General features: G+C 38.3%; 1 protein-coding gene across 9 annotated transcripts in view; it reads right to left on the bottom strand.

Annotated features, from left to right (window-relative positions):
* LOC103468406 (myosin-10) overlaps positions 1 to 17,418 on the bottom strand; it is a 64,750-nt gene that overhangs the window by 36,436 nt on the left and 10,896 nt on the right. The window lies entirely within an intron of this gene.

Genomic DNA, 17,418 nt, shown 5'->3' with positions numbered 1-17,418 from the left:
AATGACAAGATCAGTTGTGATATCAGTTGTATGTCTGAGACTCTGTCCAACTGGCTAAATATTACATTAGCATGTAAAATTTAAGTTTTTAACATTTGGGATATATTAGTCAACAATTTCTGCACCCAAAACAGACTGTTGTGATTTGATTATCACACACACTGATGATGATATGCCCAGACTTCCTTTTAACAAGTAAACCTGCCTAACTGTGTACATCTGCAGATTATTATCCAATAAAAACATTTCCATTTCCAATGAAAATCTGTTTACACATTGAATGTAAACCAGTCAGGTTGACACATCTGCAAAAATACTAAGAATAAAACATGCAAGCTCGTGTTCTGAATGATAAATGAGCTGCTTATTTTTAAAATGTGCTGCGTCCCTTGATAACAAAGCTTGATTACTTTTCCTGTTCTTATTTTGTAGGCAGCTCTCCACAGGCCTGATGGTGATCAAATGTACGGGAGACTGTGAAACCCACAATATGGTAATCAAAGACACATCATCAGCTAAGAATTACATGATTGAGCAGAAGAGGAATTTAATCACTAACCTCATCCTCTGACACTGACACATGTTTCTAATCTTAAACAAAACAAAACAAATTCCTCTGTGACTAATTTAACAGATTTGACCTTCGGTGCTAAAAAAAAAAAAAATCAAAAATCAAAAATGTTCTGTTAATGGAAGAAATTCCCCACATACTCTTGTGAAGTTTAATAAAATATAGTTTTATAAAAACAATCCTTCTGATTTTGTAGGAAACAGAGCTGAACCTTAAGTGGCTGCAAGAGCAATAATAGTTCTACTAAATTATTCTCATTTATACTTTTAGGTAGCTAACTTAAAGTAAATTTAAAAAATAATCTTTGAATGTTTGAATGTCAATTAATTAACTTATCAGGTGGAAATGATCCATGGAAACACTTGGTTCTGTTTGATGTGTGTATCTAATATGTGCTGGTTCTTTGTACTTGGATCATGTTCAGTCACATCGCAAAGTATTTGTCTTGCCATATTACAAAGATTCAGGTATTTAATCGATGCAGCATTTGTTATTTGACTAATCATGAGAGATAAACAAAAAACAATGTAGCAAGTGTGCATTGTTTTGGAAAAATGTTTATAGAAAAATCTAAAAAGTGTGGTGTATTTATAGTGAAAATGTAAAACCACTGCAAATCTTTTTAGGTATGTCTCTACCAGCTTTCAGCATCTATTGGGTGGATGTTTTGCCTATTTTGATTAAGCTGGAGTTCAGTCGGATGGACCACCACCTCCACCTTTAGATCAGGTCATAGAGTCATAAATCTTAAAATTCTTACTGGCCAACTCTGGCTACCCCTATAACAATTTTACAGAGGCACTACAGCATAATTTCAAATTATTTGTGCAAAAATTAGTCGTTTTGTTGATTTTTTTTTTCATAGATCATGTCTAAAATATTCAAAAGAAATGCAGCTTTTGAAGCTGAAATACCTGGGAGCAATCCTGTTTAACATTGGATTGGATTGACATTTGCAAACCAGCCAATCCAGAAGCAGCGTTCATGTTCCTTGGTGTTGATTGGCTGGACCGCAAGAGAAAAGATAAGGAAGACCATCCGAAGATGCTTTCCACTGTGCGTTTATTAATGCATGTCGATGTATATCAGGGGTTTGAACTATTAAAACAGGAAGTTATAAGCTTTTTTGGGGTCTAAATGTTCAGCTTTGATTTCATCTGTTCAACCTTCTTCCACATGTTTGCTGTCTCTCTTACAAACTGCAAACATCTTGTACTTTAATTTCTTGCCAATCTTCCATAAAGGTTTGAATCTCAAAAACAATGTATCACATCTAGTTCAAAACTACTCTCTACTTTGTGTTCGTCCGCTGTGGAGAAGCCCCTGGATCCAGTTTACCCAGAATGTCTTGCTAGCTAGGCTGGAGTGAACCAATAAGACAGAGAACGTTCCTCCCTTCCAGTAGCTTATTACCGCCTCAGTAAATCTTCTCTCCTTTTGTGTTTCACCTTTCCCTCAGTTGCTCTCATTTCCTTTTTTTTGGCCTATGAATGGTGGAAGGGCAGATTACTCCTAAAACTACCGCCCTGACTGTAGAGATTAGAAACATGCCGTTTCTCTGCAACAGATGGTTTTCGTTTGAGCACTATTATTGCTTTTAGCTCCTTTTATAATTTCCTCTACAACTCACAGCCAATTATTCAGGCAAACTGATGAACTTTGAAAACAAAGTTCCTGATACGAAACTGCTGCATATATCAGGGATAATGTTAGCAGGAAGTTACGAAAACAATGTTTTTTGTTTTTTCAGATTATGCAGCATTTCCAGATGTAGAGAGCGCAGGCAGTCGTAAATGTCAAAGCACTGGCTAATACAATAAAGTAGGTACTTCTTAAATTTCATTGGACGCCATGTCAAGCTTTGTGACTCGTTGACATATGTACAATCATGGAACAAATGCATAAATCTGTTCTTTATTATATTTTTTGCCATTTAGAGTTCCCTTTTCTGCTAAATAATCTATCCCAATTCATGAATTTCCTTCTCACCACTAAATTGGAAGGAAATTCTAAGAAAGAAAAACAAACTAAAATATTTGGTTGTAAGTAGTGTTAATTATACATGATTTGTTTTAAATGTGCTAATGTCCTTAATTTGTTGCTAAACACTGTGACTTCAGATGGGCAGATTGTGAAATTGCCTTCGGCAGCCGCGGATCGTGGATCCAGAACGGGAGAGAAGACATCCAAATCAACTCTCGACAAAGAAAGCCCCGAAGATTCCTAACCACAGCCGCAAAAAAAAAAAAAAAAAACATTCCCCACATATTCAGCCGAAACCAGACCTTAACCGGGGGGGGGGGATTTTTACCACACGGACCCTCACTGCACTCATTTGTTGTCAATAGTTGCACTATCGGCGAAAAAAGTTTCTTCCCAAATTAGGGATGAATTACAATTATTATCACAATATGGTTTGGATGATGCTAAACCCTGATATGAGAAAAACAAATCCGTCAGTCAAACTATTAGATCACACAGATGCTAAATAGTGACTGAACTTCAAAATAATCTACAGACCACACACAACACTAAATAAAAATAGGTGTTGAGTATTGAAACATTAGACCAAGATTCAAGGACTAGTGACTGGACGAGCGGTACTTTAAATACATGGCACATTTCTTTTTTATATTTATAATAAATACAGAACAATGTGAAGGGAAGCTCTGTTAAACAATCAGTATTTATAGTCATGAGTCGGATAACGAAATGAATGAATCCTGACAGAATCAAGAAGACAACAAGGATAACACTAACAAATGGACAATGACAATGGCTGACAGAAATTCTAAGTATATTGCAAATGCAAATCAATCATTACATTGGTATTCATGGAGGAGGGATTAGCGCAGCATTTTGTTACTTTTTAGACTAAGAATAAATAATGAACAATGTAAACAGCAAACGTTAAAAGAAAGCATTTAGGAGAAAATAAGTCATTAACTTACAAGTCCAACTGAACTCAAACATTGGCAGAAATCAACATAAAAAGCTGTTTTGCAGCCACGTCTTAGGAACATATTTACAACCAAATGACCTAATCTTTAACGAGGGCAGCCATAATAAAATCCATCGTCCTTTCGCCAATTATTTAGCCAAACCGTAGCTTTCACAAGCCGAGGAAGTTTTGATTCATACAGGATGACTTTGGTTTAACACCTTATCGCCAATAGAAAATCCAAATCTTTTGCCCTCTACAAACATGCATCTTGTTTAATCCATCATTTGACTCTGAAATCCTGGAAAAGCTAGCTGTTGGCTGTTAACGTCTGCACAATTTGCACACTCTAAAATGAAATCCATGACGGAGCTTAGTCTATTTTGCACAGAATAATGGGCAAAAATTGGACACCTACCCAAAGACTTGCAGAAAAACATCATTCTACCAAGTATTGACTCAGAGAGGATACAATGTACAGCAAACATTCACAATATTTATTTGTAGCAAAAAGACATAGAAAAACCACACAGAATTTTCCTCGTATAGTTTTAAAACACATCCTAGTTTCACATTCTGTGACAAAATGTGAAGAAACGACACAGACAGCTGTTTCTATAAGGAAAAATAAAATTTTCAAATTCACTTTTACTAACCCCCCAAAAAAGCTACTTTATGCTAAGCGACAAAAGCTAGAAAACAATAATGATAAAGACTGTTGGCTTTACAACATGACGTTTAATCTTCTGGGATCCTGGCAGTTGGATGTATCACAGTTTTTCCACAAAGTGCTTGCGCAGTTTGCTTCATAAAAAAAGTCATAAAACTCAGCAGCACACAGTGAAAATCCAAACGTCATGGCAACCTCCTGACACACATGGGAAATCCTGAACGCCAGCCAGTGGCCGTTCTTACGTAAACTATTATGTCCGAATCGGGTAAGCCTCGCACACGGACATGCACGTTCACGCAAACCTAATTCCCCGATCGCGGTGGAATACGACGACTGTTTTAGCACAAAAGGTGAAATGAAAACGTCCCCCTGATTGCTCGTAAAGAGTCGGAGCAGTGGCAGGACAGAGTCCAGGGCTGCTTTAAAACCAGATGACCGAAGCAAGTGAGAGTGAGACAGAGCTCATTCACATTCCCAGACAGCAGAAGCAGAGATCTGGAGAGTGTCCTTGTCTGAGGAGACCTGCAGAGTATAAATGTCACATTAAGCGATAACAACCGCGATAACATCCAGCCTCTTTGTAGGGATTAAGTGGACACACCGTTTTGTATGTTGTTTAATAATGGAATAAAAAACTAATTTCTATTAGGAAAAAAGTTGACTTCAGAGCTAAAACAGGAAAAAAAACAAAAACATTTCTCATTTATTATGATCAAAGAAGTTCTTTGATTCACTTTAGTCTCCCAGACTGCCAATACAGTTTGAACTAGAAATGCACCGATACAAAAGAAATTGTGCTGATATTTATTTCTGATGTTAACTTTGCTGTTATGGCAGCAGATAACCAATATTTACTGATATTATATACAATATTGTTCCCTCTGGGATGCTGTGATATATTTTTTTGTGGTAGTTGCAGCCTAAAATTACTGATTTCGAAGCACATTTTTCAAAAAGTAGTGGTCAAAGTTGTACATTTTTACACATAACCTTCCCAAAAAAGTAGTTAATATTTAAAGTGAAAGTAACTTTCAAGTGGGCCTGTCACAATAAGGAACAAATCAGTTGGTCGCACGATAAATGAAAGCGAGCTCAATAATTTCCATTTGCATGATTTATTATTTTTCTATTTTCTCTCTTTCTACTAAAACTGAATGACAAAAGTCTTCAGTCTAAACTCACCCTTTTTTGTAAAGGATAATTTTATTTACAGAGACTTCAAAATTCATTTAATTTGTGGTTTTATTTATTTTGGAAATTTAAAATGTCTTCAGGTTCCAGTATTAAATGTTCATTAGAATGTTTGTGACAATAAGATTCACATATCGGTTGTTAATATCGGCCAAATGGACCAATTCAACGGGTTTTAAATTGACTTCTATCGGCCGATACGGATGTCAGTGCCGACATGTTGTGCATCCGTCATTGAACCCTGATGAATTGCTGCAAATGTGGAAAATGTGACTTTGGTGTAAAAGCAATCATAGCTCTGCTCTATTATGCTTAGATTTTCAACTGCCATTGGTGTCAACAATAAGGTGATTCTTAAAAATGTACAAATTTTTCCTATATATGCAATAGATGCAAGAAAACATGCATCTATTGCATATATGTTGCACATTTTGCTTTAAACTGAAGTCTGAAAATCGGTTAACTTTCTTCAATCAGTCCATCTGCATACGCAATTTGGAGATGTGCACAATTCACCATCGCTAACAGCTTCATTACACAGGAAACGTAGCGAATAGCATGAAGTTCAGTCATGGCACTGTACTTATTTGCTGTTCATTTCTACGACTCAATGAGATTTTTGTGGGTGTAGCTGCAGGACCTCTAAGAGTTACAGTATATTAAAACACTTCCAGCCCTGTCAGCCTGGTGTGGGCGTAATGAGGTCGTAGCCTTGGCCTTTGGGCAGCTGCCCTCTCCTTCATCAAATTCTCTGATGAATGAATAGTGTGCAAATACCACATGTAAAACATGAACTGACACTGCTGCTACCAGGCTCCTGTTTGTAGCCGATAATTAACGAGCACAATCCCACCACAACGCGTTTTTTTGTTGTTGTTGCTGTTGTTTTTGCGTGCTCAAAACAGTCATGGAGGTCTCACTTCATCAAACATAATGGGGCTCAAACTGCTTTCTTTTTGCACCCCAACATACTTTTCTCAACACTATGCACAGACCACCCACGCTGAAACTGGTTTTTAATGTCGTGGTCGTCGTCTGGTATGAAGGAGGGAGGGAACTACTTTTTCAGACAATCATGTATAATCTATAGAGATATCAACTGTGAGGAAGAAAAGACAGATATGCATTCTTTAAAATCTAAGTAAGTTTATTTTCACAAAGAGCCTTGCATTCATGAGGCAGAATCAAATCGGTGTAAAATTTCAAATTTGGAGCGAATCCAAACTTCATGCTGACATGGTATGCAATCTTAAACAATGAGAAGTTTAGCCTACATTTGGAACTAAATACAGCTTTAATGCAAATGATGATTTACAAAAATGTAGATATCCAACTAAAGTTTTTTGAAAAAGGAAAAAAAAAAGTCCAGTTGTGAAAGAATGTAAAACTCGTTGTTTATTAATAAATAGCTGTCTGTGCATTCGATTAGTATTTTTAAACATGAAATAATATTAAACCTCTTTTCACATGAATGCAATCTGGCAGTATTTAGATTAAAACTGCTTTAATTTGATTGATAAAATAATATTTTACCGCACAACTAATTTTAAAAGTTTATTTTTATGGGGCCCTACAGAGTGTAGAGTAGGCCCGGTCACTGTCACAAATTTTGCTGGACGAAAAATTGTCTCAGAAGTTATTATAAGTTATTATAAGTTTATAATAAGAAATTACTATAAACAATAATGTTATTGTTTGACACCATTTTCAAGTAATGTAACGGTAAAGGCATAATAATAATTATGCAGAGACAAATAAACTTCAAATTCACTGGGAAAACACTGGGAGACCTTTGAAATATCCAAAATAAACAAACAGAACAGAAAGAGCAAAGAAAATGAATTATGAGCCACCATTGGTCACAACGGTGAGTTTCTACCAAACCTCATGACTTTTGTCTCCCCGTTTTGGCAGAGAGAGGGGAAAGAGGAACATGATAAATTATCCAAATGGAAATTTGGATAAATTATCCATTTGGATAAGCTTGTTTTAATTGACTGTGTGATTCATTTATTTATCGATGCCTTGTCTGGAGGACCAGATTTGGCTCCTGGGTCTTGAGTTTGACAGACATCTGTTGCTTTAAGGCAGGGGTGTCAAACTCCAGTCCTGAAGGGCCGCTGTCCTGCAGTTTTTAGATGTGCCACAGGCACAAAACACCTGAATCAAATGGCTTAATTACCTCCTCAGTTCTCCAGAGCCTTGCTAATGACCTAATTATTCTATTCAGGTGTGGTGCAGCAGAGACACTTCTAAAAGTTGCAGGACACCGGCCCTCGAGGACTGGAGTTTGACACCCCTGCTTTAAGGTACAATCATTTACAGCCACTGAGCAACTCTGTTGAACCAGCTGCCAATTAGGCATTCGCAGGGCAGAAGAAGAGAAGGCCAGGACGCCCACAGAGGTGACTGGACGTGAGCTGGAATTTGGACGGACCTGGTTAAACTCACCCTTTGTACACGGAGCTCTTTGGTTAGAAACAAGCGTTTTCAGCAACAACAACAAAAACGTCACAGTAAAAAAAAAATACAGGGATGGATTGAGGTTCTTTTGTTTCTATTTATTCATCAGTGCTGGCTCTTGCCAATCAGTGACAAAATGTCTGGAGTGGCGTTGTAATATATGGCAGGGGGTTCGAGTGGTGCAACCTTGTCACACGTCAGCAAATCACCAAATGGAGAGGCGGCAGTAAATTCCTCTGCCATTTGCAGGATGCTCCCTTGTGGAAGGAAATACGTCTCAGGAGAGCGAAGAGGCAGAGCCAGAGCGGGCGTGGTGGGAAGGTATCCGATAACAGAACGCAAAGGGGAAAACGGAGATATCAGAGAGGAACGCCAGCGACACCACAAAGGGTGAAAATAGAGAGAGAGAAAAAAGGAACAAAATGGGAAAATACGCATCAGCGGATGTGGTCAACCCAACAGCTGACGTGTTGGCAAATAAATCTTTAGAGACGTTCCAGGACTTGTGACTTAGTAGCAGATTGTGATGCCAGTTGGCAGCTGGGATCAGGGACAAAAATAGACACTCATAATGGGTGGTGGAATGTCTCCACCCTCGAGGAAATGACAGCAGAGAACAGGGAACCACCTGGGGGAGCGTTTGAGGGGTGCAGACAGATCCAACACACGCAACTAGAGACACACACAGACAACAACGTGCAAGTCTTCTATAAATTTAATCATAATTTTAAAGCTAAGTTCTAGTAGATTTAATAAGYCAAACTTTAATGCAATCTCAGTTGATCAAACTAAGAGACACAACTAGGGCTTAAGAGTTTTAAGCCTTTTTTTTTGTTTGTTTTTTTAGAAAAACGTTAAAAGATGCAAATTAGGACTGTTGTTAAAGAATATTTTTGTAATCAACTACTCTATCGATTTTTCTTACGATTAATCGGATGAGATAAATTAAACATTTTATTTAATAAAATCAAATAACAGCATTTCTTCAGTGAATGCCTGACCATTTGCAGCTAAAAAAATATAAGAAATCGACATGTGAAAAGCTCGTCGGACCGGAGTTTGCTTTTTTGGCCTGCGACAGAGTTCAATTGCGCGGTCACACCTCCCAAAGCAAACTAGACTTTCTAGACAAATGAACCAGAGTTCAACTAAAGTGGATTATACAGGGTTGGTGTGAATGCATCATGACATCAAACTGGCTGCTTTTGAGGCAAAAGTTTCCAGTCATCTGTGGCTATAATACACGTTTCCAGGTGCAAGAAGTTGGTCGACTATGAAACACAGATGTGAAGCAGATCCATAAAAGAACTCAATACCAGCTTATTGATTCCCCTTAAAGCTTATTCTTTAATCATTTTTCAGTTTATACAGAAAATATGAGTTTGTAAAGAGAAATAAGGGCACTGCTATATAAATGTTATGTTTTTCTCTTTTTTAATAGCTAATAACTTTGACAAAGTTTTCTTTATCTTTTGTTTTAGAGTGTTTCATTGCTTCCAATGTCTTTTTGTGAATGGAAACAAAAACTATAATAACTTTTATTAAATACTGCATAATGGTGTGGACCTTAGATGGTTTAATGCAGTTTTAGCTTCTGAACTATTTCCCATAATTAACAACCCCACTTCAAAGAATCTGAATTACCAATTCAAGTATTTACTCACTGATAAATAACAGCTTTCATACATCTATGTGTTAATATTTTTAGTTGCCAGCTACTTATCCAAGTGGTAAAGTGAGCCTGGAGGCCAGCCAGTTTCTTACTGTTCAGCACAAAATGTACAATAAACTTCACTTATTGTACAAAACTTTTAGTTCATGGAAGATCTATGAAGTGAAAACAGATAAAAATTTGACAATGGCTTTGAAATTCCCCTGAAGGAAAATACAATTTAGAAAGTTAAGCAAAAACAGTGAAGAAAGGATTACTGCACATGTGGCAGGTAAAATATGTCCCATATTACATCGATTTACTTTAGTCTGTGTCCTGTCAGCCTGGATTTGACTTCTAAGACTTGTGCTATGCTGAGCTTTGCTCTACAGAAAAAGAAAAAAAAATCAGATGGGCTTCTGGAATCTTTCCCTTTTCAAGCCCCACAAAGCACATTTTTCAAATGCTTCTCATGCAGGGGTGAAATGAGAAAAGTCTGGAAAGAGAAAAAAAAAAAAGTTGGGGGACATAACAGACTGGGGAAGAGAGACTGGTGTAGCAGAGAACCACATGTTTCACAAGCTGGGGTACTACGAAGATGAGATAAACATCACTGGGCTTTAAAGACGAGTCTTTCTTTGAGTCAAAATTAGATTAGCTCTGAGAATCTGTTCCAGCCATTCTACAATGATGTAATGACGCTAAAGTATTTGTGGTAACACTGAAATGGAAATGCATTTAACCCCCAAATTGGACTGAATGGTTCTACAGATTCTGAAGGTCGATAGGCGATAAAGAGAAAGGCAGAAATCGTCTAAAAAGATCGTTCACACAAACTCACAAAGTGCCGCATGCAGACCGGAGAGGCTCGGCCACACGCAGACGTAACCTGGTATGTCCTGATTTTTGGTTCAGAAAGCAAACACCGGTTTTGACAAAAACTGACGGCGGGAAAACATTCAGCCGTGTTCTCGTTTCCCACAACAGGGAAGGAGGGCGGAGGCATGTTGTACCACTCTGTCGCTCATCACAGCATCATCTATCATTCTGTCCAAACACATCGTGCTGAGCTGAATACTCAGACGTTTGGCAAGAAGAGGTTTATCAAATACGATGCTTCAACTTTTACATAAAGTTCCTGAATTATGGTTCCAGAGTCTCTGCATGTATCTAACATAAAGCAAAAACACTAGAATAAACTTGTAGAATGAAAAGGAACCAGTTATAATCTTCTTGGCAATAGATTACAAAGCACATGCTTCAAACTTGAGGCCCGCCGTAGCTTTTTATGTGGCTTCAAATTACATTAATAAGTCCCTCCAGTTTTTCACAAATCTGAATAATTCACTCAAAGTCAACAGATCCCCACATTTCTTTCTGATTGATTTTATTGAAAGATTTTCTCAAAATTGATCAAAAACTTTGGGTTTTATTGAATGCTGCCTCAGCCTCACTTGATGTCGAGTTATAGTCCGTGACCTAAATAGCAATTAATAAAAAGTCACATTTAAAGTCATATATTAGTGCAAATATCATAAAAAATTCCTCACAACTATTTCTAAATTAGCACCACAAAATTTATGATTTTGACTACAAAAACCACAAGACAATCACACAATCCTAGAGGGAAAACTATTTATTAATACTTTAACAGTTTAATGGGTTTTATCAACACATTCTGACACAACCGGTCCTTTAAGAAGATTCAGATTTTTGATAAGGCAAAATAATGAAGCAGAGTTTGCCGCTCCTGTTACGGAGGAATAATTTTTCATGGACTTTGTGTGTCTCTGATTTCTGTAGGAATTGTGGTCTACTCCTTAAAACCTTTTTTCAGTTTATTTGTTTTGAGGCATTTGAGACCCATCAGGTCTCGACTCTTTCCTCTTTTTAGTGGATGTGCTGCTGTGATCAAAGTCCCTGTCGTGTTGCATGATCTAATAGTAGCGAGTCTGCAGATGCCGGACAGATGGCTTCAAATATAACTTTTGGATGGACAACGTAAAACCAAAAAAAAGAGGAGAGGCTGTTTGTGCTGAAATGACTTTGTTTGGTTTTCTTCAAATATGGGCAAGTATTTCTCCTTCACTCTCATTTCTGGACATTGTTCCAGATGTCTGGTGGTTCATTTAGGTCCAACAAACAGTAAGTCTTGCTGTCTGATTTGATTTTAATGACAAGGCTTTCTGCTTATAACACTTCCAAGCAAGAGAGTCGAGATCGTGATATACTGTATTGAGCAGCTAACCTCAATTCCGATAAATGGCATAACATGGCGTCACGTCAACGTTTGAAATTTTCTCCATTTTCTCAACCTCCGTTTCATCCCGTTCTTGTCACAGCCTGTTAGGGGGCGGAGTCACGTGTCTACAGACTGTACACAGCGCAGAGTCTTAACGGGACAGGAGAGTAGTCTGTCTTTACGTAGCCTTTCCTTTTTAAAAGGTTTTCTTGGCCTTTATTTGATAGTGAATTGACATGGAAGTGGGTGATGAGAGAAGGGGGCAGACGTGCGGCAAAGGTCACCAGGCCAGGAATCGAACCTGGGACAACCACGTCGAGGACTAAGGCCTCCATATGTAGGTTGTGCTTAACCCCTGTGCCACCACAGCAACCCAGCCATTCCTTTTAAAAATGGCTAAAATTTATGTCATTGACATTCATTTTTGTCCATCACTCAGGTCAACAAATGATACATTTCCAGTCTTTAATGAATTGTCTTCCATACATTTTTAATATTTAGCATCCTGGCAGAGGCCTGTACAGTCTGAGAAGCCCCTGTTAGGTTTTTGTGGCAATTTCTCTGACCACATTATCAGTACCTGGATGCTACTCTGTCTTAAACCATATGAAAGATTTAAAGGCACACTAAGCTTTCCTAAAAGTCACTAAACCTTTAAAGTAAGTCCTACCACATCAAATACATCCTCTCTAAATGTCTCATGTTGACATTCCTCATTACATCCATGTGCTTCCCTTGCTTGTCTCTGTCAGAAAGGATTAATTATCCCTAGCACAATAATAAAAACAAGACAGTATATTTCATTGCTGCATTAAAACTCCTTCTCTAACCATTGTTTTTCTCCTGAATACAATAGAGACAGCGGATGACTTGAGCAGCAGCTTAAAGACAGACCTTTCTATGTGCACAGCTTTATTTATGATGCAAAGCAGCGTGTCAACAGGGGGAGCAAAAAATAGCCTCAAGCTGCTGGGTGTTGCCTTTAGGCCAATGAAAGGGGAGAAAAAGCTGCTGTGGGAGATACGGTAAAAACTATTTTGCAATATTATCGATTGCAGATGGCAGCCGTTCGGTGGCTTGCTTGATCCACCTTGGTTCTCTGTGATGGCCACTGTGTCCAAGAGGACAAGGCCGTTTTCCTGGGTTAGGGTGGGTGCATGGGTGATTTTGTGGCAAGTCCAGTATCAGGATGATAATCTCCGATGCCTAGCATTAATTACAGAAACACAGGGGCATCAGGTAAGAGCTGCAGGAAGTTCACTGTGTCACAAATTAATGTGATACAGTGATAAAAGGTTAGACAACTGCTTTTTATGACTTCTCCATTTGAAACTGGGTTAGATAAGCTAATGTAGAGATAGAGAAAAAAGCTTTTCTATATGATTCAAAACCTTGTCTAAGGAAACTAAGGGTGTATTCACACCTGACAGTCCTGCAGACTCACTTTGATTGGGGACCAAAATTGTAACATTTGCTACATTTTCAGCTGGTGCGGTTTGTGTTCACATTGCAATGTGTCAAACAAACCAAACCATTTGAAAAACCTTGTCCTGTGTCCCCTACATGGCTTRAGGCAAACTGTAAACTTCTTACGACCTCCTTTAAAGAATGGCTTTGTCTATTTTATTTTTTCCTCATTCACCTTTTTTCTTTTAAAAGAAACAATCAAATCCAACAGTCCATGTGTTTTATTTTATTTTTTTCTTCCATGATTCTTTAAGAGATAGAAACTTGGAAGTACATCAGTGAAGACGTATTGTTTGGACACTTCTTCATTCCTCTGGAAGATTTACCAATGGGGCAGGGGAAGAGTCCCAAACAGACACCTGCCTCGTCACTCAGACCCTGGGTGTGTCCTTCACCAGCCCTGCTCTGCAGCTCATGCTGCCCCAACAAAAGTCCCCATTTCCCAGGGAAGAGCTCTGGAGCTCCAGGCCTCCCGGTCTGCACCCGTGCACACACCACCGTGATCCCAGCCCCCTTCGGACCACACAAAGGCCCCATTGTAAGGCACAATACCGGCCGCCCCCTCTGCCTTTCCCCTGTACCCTCTTCTCTCTTCCCCCTAAACTCTTTCACTTTCTGCATCCTACTGTTCTTATCCAACTCCCTCACAGTTTTTTGCTTTTGGCCTCATATTATTTCAATCTGTAACTTATCAGTCTGGATTTTCCACAGCAAATCCATTGACATCTGTGAATGTCTTGAGTTTTGCTGTGTCAATCCTCTATTGCATTTCTTGACCATTTTCTACCTCTTTGCTGTCTTATCTGTCGACTTTTGAAAAGCTATTACAAGTAGTGGACTAGCTGTGAAACATAATTCAAAACTTTGGAAAAAAAAAACTACATATCACCCTTTAATTCATATTTAAGAGTTTAATTTACAGGCACTGAACTTTGTAGAATAGTTTTTGTCCACTCAGCACAGAGAATTAAAAATGCAACACCATCTTACTGTGAGGTAGTTGCACAAACCCCCTTTCTTGTTCTAAAACCACAAATGGCTAATATATAGCTTTTTGATTTGTATTTAAATTGCTACACACCGTGTGTGTGTGCGTGTGTGTGTGTCTGTGTGTGTGCGTGTGGGGGTGTGCGTGTGTGTGTGTTCAAACTAAAGATTAACATCAAATTTGCTTAATCTTTTTACAGATAACACATTGCTTTTTAATGATATAAGTACTAAGTGCTATGGATGTTTGCATAATGATGGCCAATATTTTTAGCATGACAAATTGCCAGACAGAACTTTAACAACTTTTTAGCTGTAAACTAAAACTCTCAAAATAAAAAGAAGTTCAGCTTTCCATCTCTTTTTATGTAGTCGTCTCCAAACATTTTCTGCCAATCTATGTTGCTAACTTACTCTTGATTCTTTTCCCATAAAATAATGACTACACCAGTTCTGTAATGGCCTCAAATTGCAGCAGCTAACAACAGGCTGCAAGTACAGCAAGAAATAAAAACGGTTATAAGTGAAAAACACATTAAAATAATTTATTTTACCTGACAAGCTAGAAGGTGAAATAAAAGGGAAATCTCAAACTGGGTTAAGCAGTCAAAAAGAAAAGGCTAACCATGGCAACCCTGGCTATAACCTGACACTGAGCATTGATAAGAAGGTGGACATTCCTCACACTTGTTCCCTTGTGTTTCCTAATTAAAGACTAGAGAAAAGTGGGACAAAGAAGACTGAGCTGCAGCAGAGCTTCCAGCAGAGCTGTGGTTTGTATTTTTCATGTTTAGTGAAAGGCAACTAAAATGTCTGGCAGGATGAGGGGAGATTTCTTTTCCTCCTTATTTCTTCCAAGCCAGAACATTCTGACTCAGAGAAAGGTGGAAAAAAAAATTTGAAAAATGACTGAAATTTAAAACATAGATAAAAAAAGTAGCTAAAAAGAGAGAAAGCAAATATAGAGCAGTAGAATATCTCAAATATTTTGTAGTCAAAGCGTTACAGGAGTTTATATCCACATCCAAAGTACCTTGTTGCAACCATTTAAAGTCCAGTTCCTCACAGAGATGCACCGTTATTCTCGCCTAACCCACAGATACGCTTTGATGTATCCATGGTAACCACGGCATCCCCTCCAACAGGGGTCCAGCTGAGGTTGATGGGCAGTTCAGACAGCTATGTCAACTTTGACAATGACTCAGCTTGCAGAATTTAGCGCAGCACGGTACGGGAAGCAGGAACGGCAGTGACCTCATTCCACAGGCGGCTTTGCCCGTTGTGAGCGCTCTGAAAGAATGAGCTGGGAATTAGAGGTCAGGGGGAATGAATGGTGGCACCGCAGACATGTCCCAAATTCACCGAACACACGTGGCTCACTGTCCTGCATCTCTTCGGCTCTTATGGTGGAATTATTTCCAGATTCCTTCACAGCAATGTGGCCGACAAACAACCAGATATTTGCCTCAGAGGTGTGGGAGACGCAACAAGAAATTCCCCCGGTTGCTGAAATGAACCGTTTACGACTTTACAGTTCTTCTTTGATAATCGTCAGTGATCATACCATACCAATGCAATACCAGGCAATATGACATACACACTCTTCGGTGTGGATGCGTGTACTGAGTCAAGAGGATTAACTAAGGTTGCTACAACAGAGAGCTACGCTTCAGTGGGTTCAAATCATTTTGTTACATTTCCATTTTGTAGAGGAAGCCGTCAGCACAGGACATTAATTCATGCAAATCCTGGAGACGTTTTGTCAAATTTGTAAAGGTGCAAAGATTTCAGCAGAGTCCAGGAAGGCTAAACGAATTACAGGAAAGTTACACTGTATCATCCTTTCAGCGTTCAGACTATGTCTGTCATGGAGTATGTTAGATTTGTAAATGTTTTTCTGTCTTTTGGACATTTATGAGTTACAGTAGCAGTCTACAATCTCCATACAGAGATGGATGATAATTTGAAATGCTAAACACACAATTTATTCCTATCAGTAGCATGACGGCAGTTTAAAATGGCAACTTTAAGTTAGTAAAACCATGTTTTTTAGTGACTGTTCTCTCATACAGTCACACATGACATCTCCAATGTTCCTAAAATAAGTAATTATTGACTCTTAGAAAATCATACTTTCATGCTGGCAAATACAGCATTACATGTCAATGCCAGATTTTTTTATGAATTTGGTATCCACAAAAATCTGAAGTGAAGTGCAAGCTTTGAAAAATACATTACATGCATCTAAATGTGAGGATAAAAATAGGGATTTTGTGAACAATGACATCCTGTCACGTCTTTAATGTAAGTGTGTGGCTTATGATGCACTCCTGTTCTGAGTAGAGCATGTAAACCGAAAACAATGGTGTGAAATCCACATTGTGCTACTGACTGGGAACATAACTTTTATTCCACATCACCTTTTCTTTTTTCTCATCTTAAATATCAATTCGCGAAAACACCTGGGAAGAAAACATCAATGCTTTTGAATGATGGCTGGCGTTAGAAAAACCTGAGATCTGAAATTTTACGTAAATATCTGCATCTCTAGTCTCTGTTGCTAAGCAGAACTGAGCCATTAAATTGATGAGTGTGTTCAAGTTCTTGATGCACTCTGTAAGTAATTGAAGCTAATTTTCCCGTAAGAAAACAATGAGCGTAAGTTTTCATGTGTTTTTGCTCAAATGAGGTTGCATTTAATTTATTTCAAGAATGTTTATGGTATGTCCTGATTTGCTAAAACTTAGAAGTGTGTCTTCACTGTTTTGTCAGGTAAGGAGTCCATGTGCTTCATGAACAGCTGTAAAAGTGTGAGGCAGCTGCAGCTTTAGCCATGACTGATTTGTGTAAAAGTGGAATAAACACAAATCCACACTATAAATGCAACAAGTTAATTACAACGGTCAAAAAAGTCTATTATTATGAAGGTAGTAGGTTGCAAAGCAGTGTTTCCATTTTTTCCCCCAAATAAGTACAAATGTATTCTTATGAATGCATTGTGATACTGCAATTATTGAGAAAATCATGTTTTAACAAACAGCAAAGCTGATTTACTTTACAGTGCACTGTGTGGGATTTTTCCTAACCATACTGAGTTAAATTTACGAGGGAAACGGGAACAGGAACTGTCAGAGAGGACTGAGGCAGAGAATTGGGAAGAGATTTTGCACATAGCTGAGCATGAATAAATCACCATCTGCACTGGTCTTATGGTGTAAGACTCTGCATACAC

Source organism: Poecilia reticulata, linkage group LG8, assembly GCF_000633615.1.
Source record: "Poecilia reticulata strain Guanapo linkage group LG8, Guppy_female_1.0+MT, whole genome shotgun sequence".
Lineage (NCBI taxonomy): Eukaryota > Metazoa > Chordata > Actinopteri > Cyprinodontiformes > Poeciliidae > Poecilia > Poecilia reticulata.
Note: the sequence above shows the minus strand (reverse complement) of the source record. Positions and strands in the feature narration are given on the sequence as shown.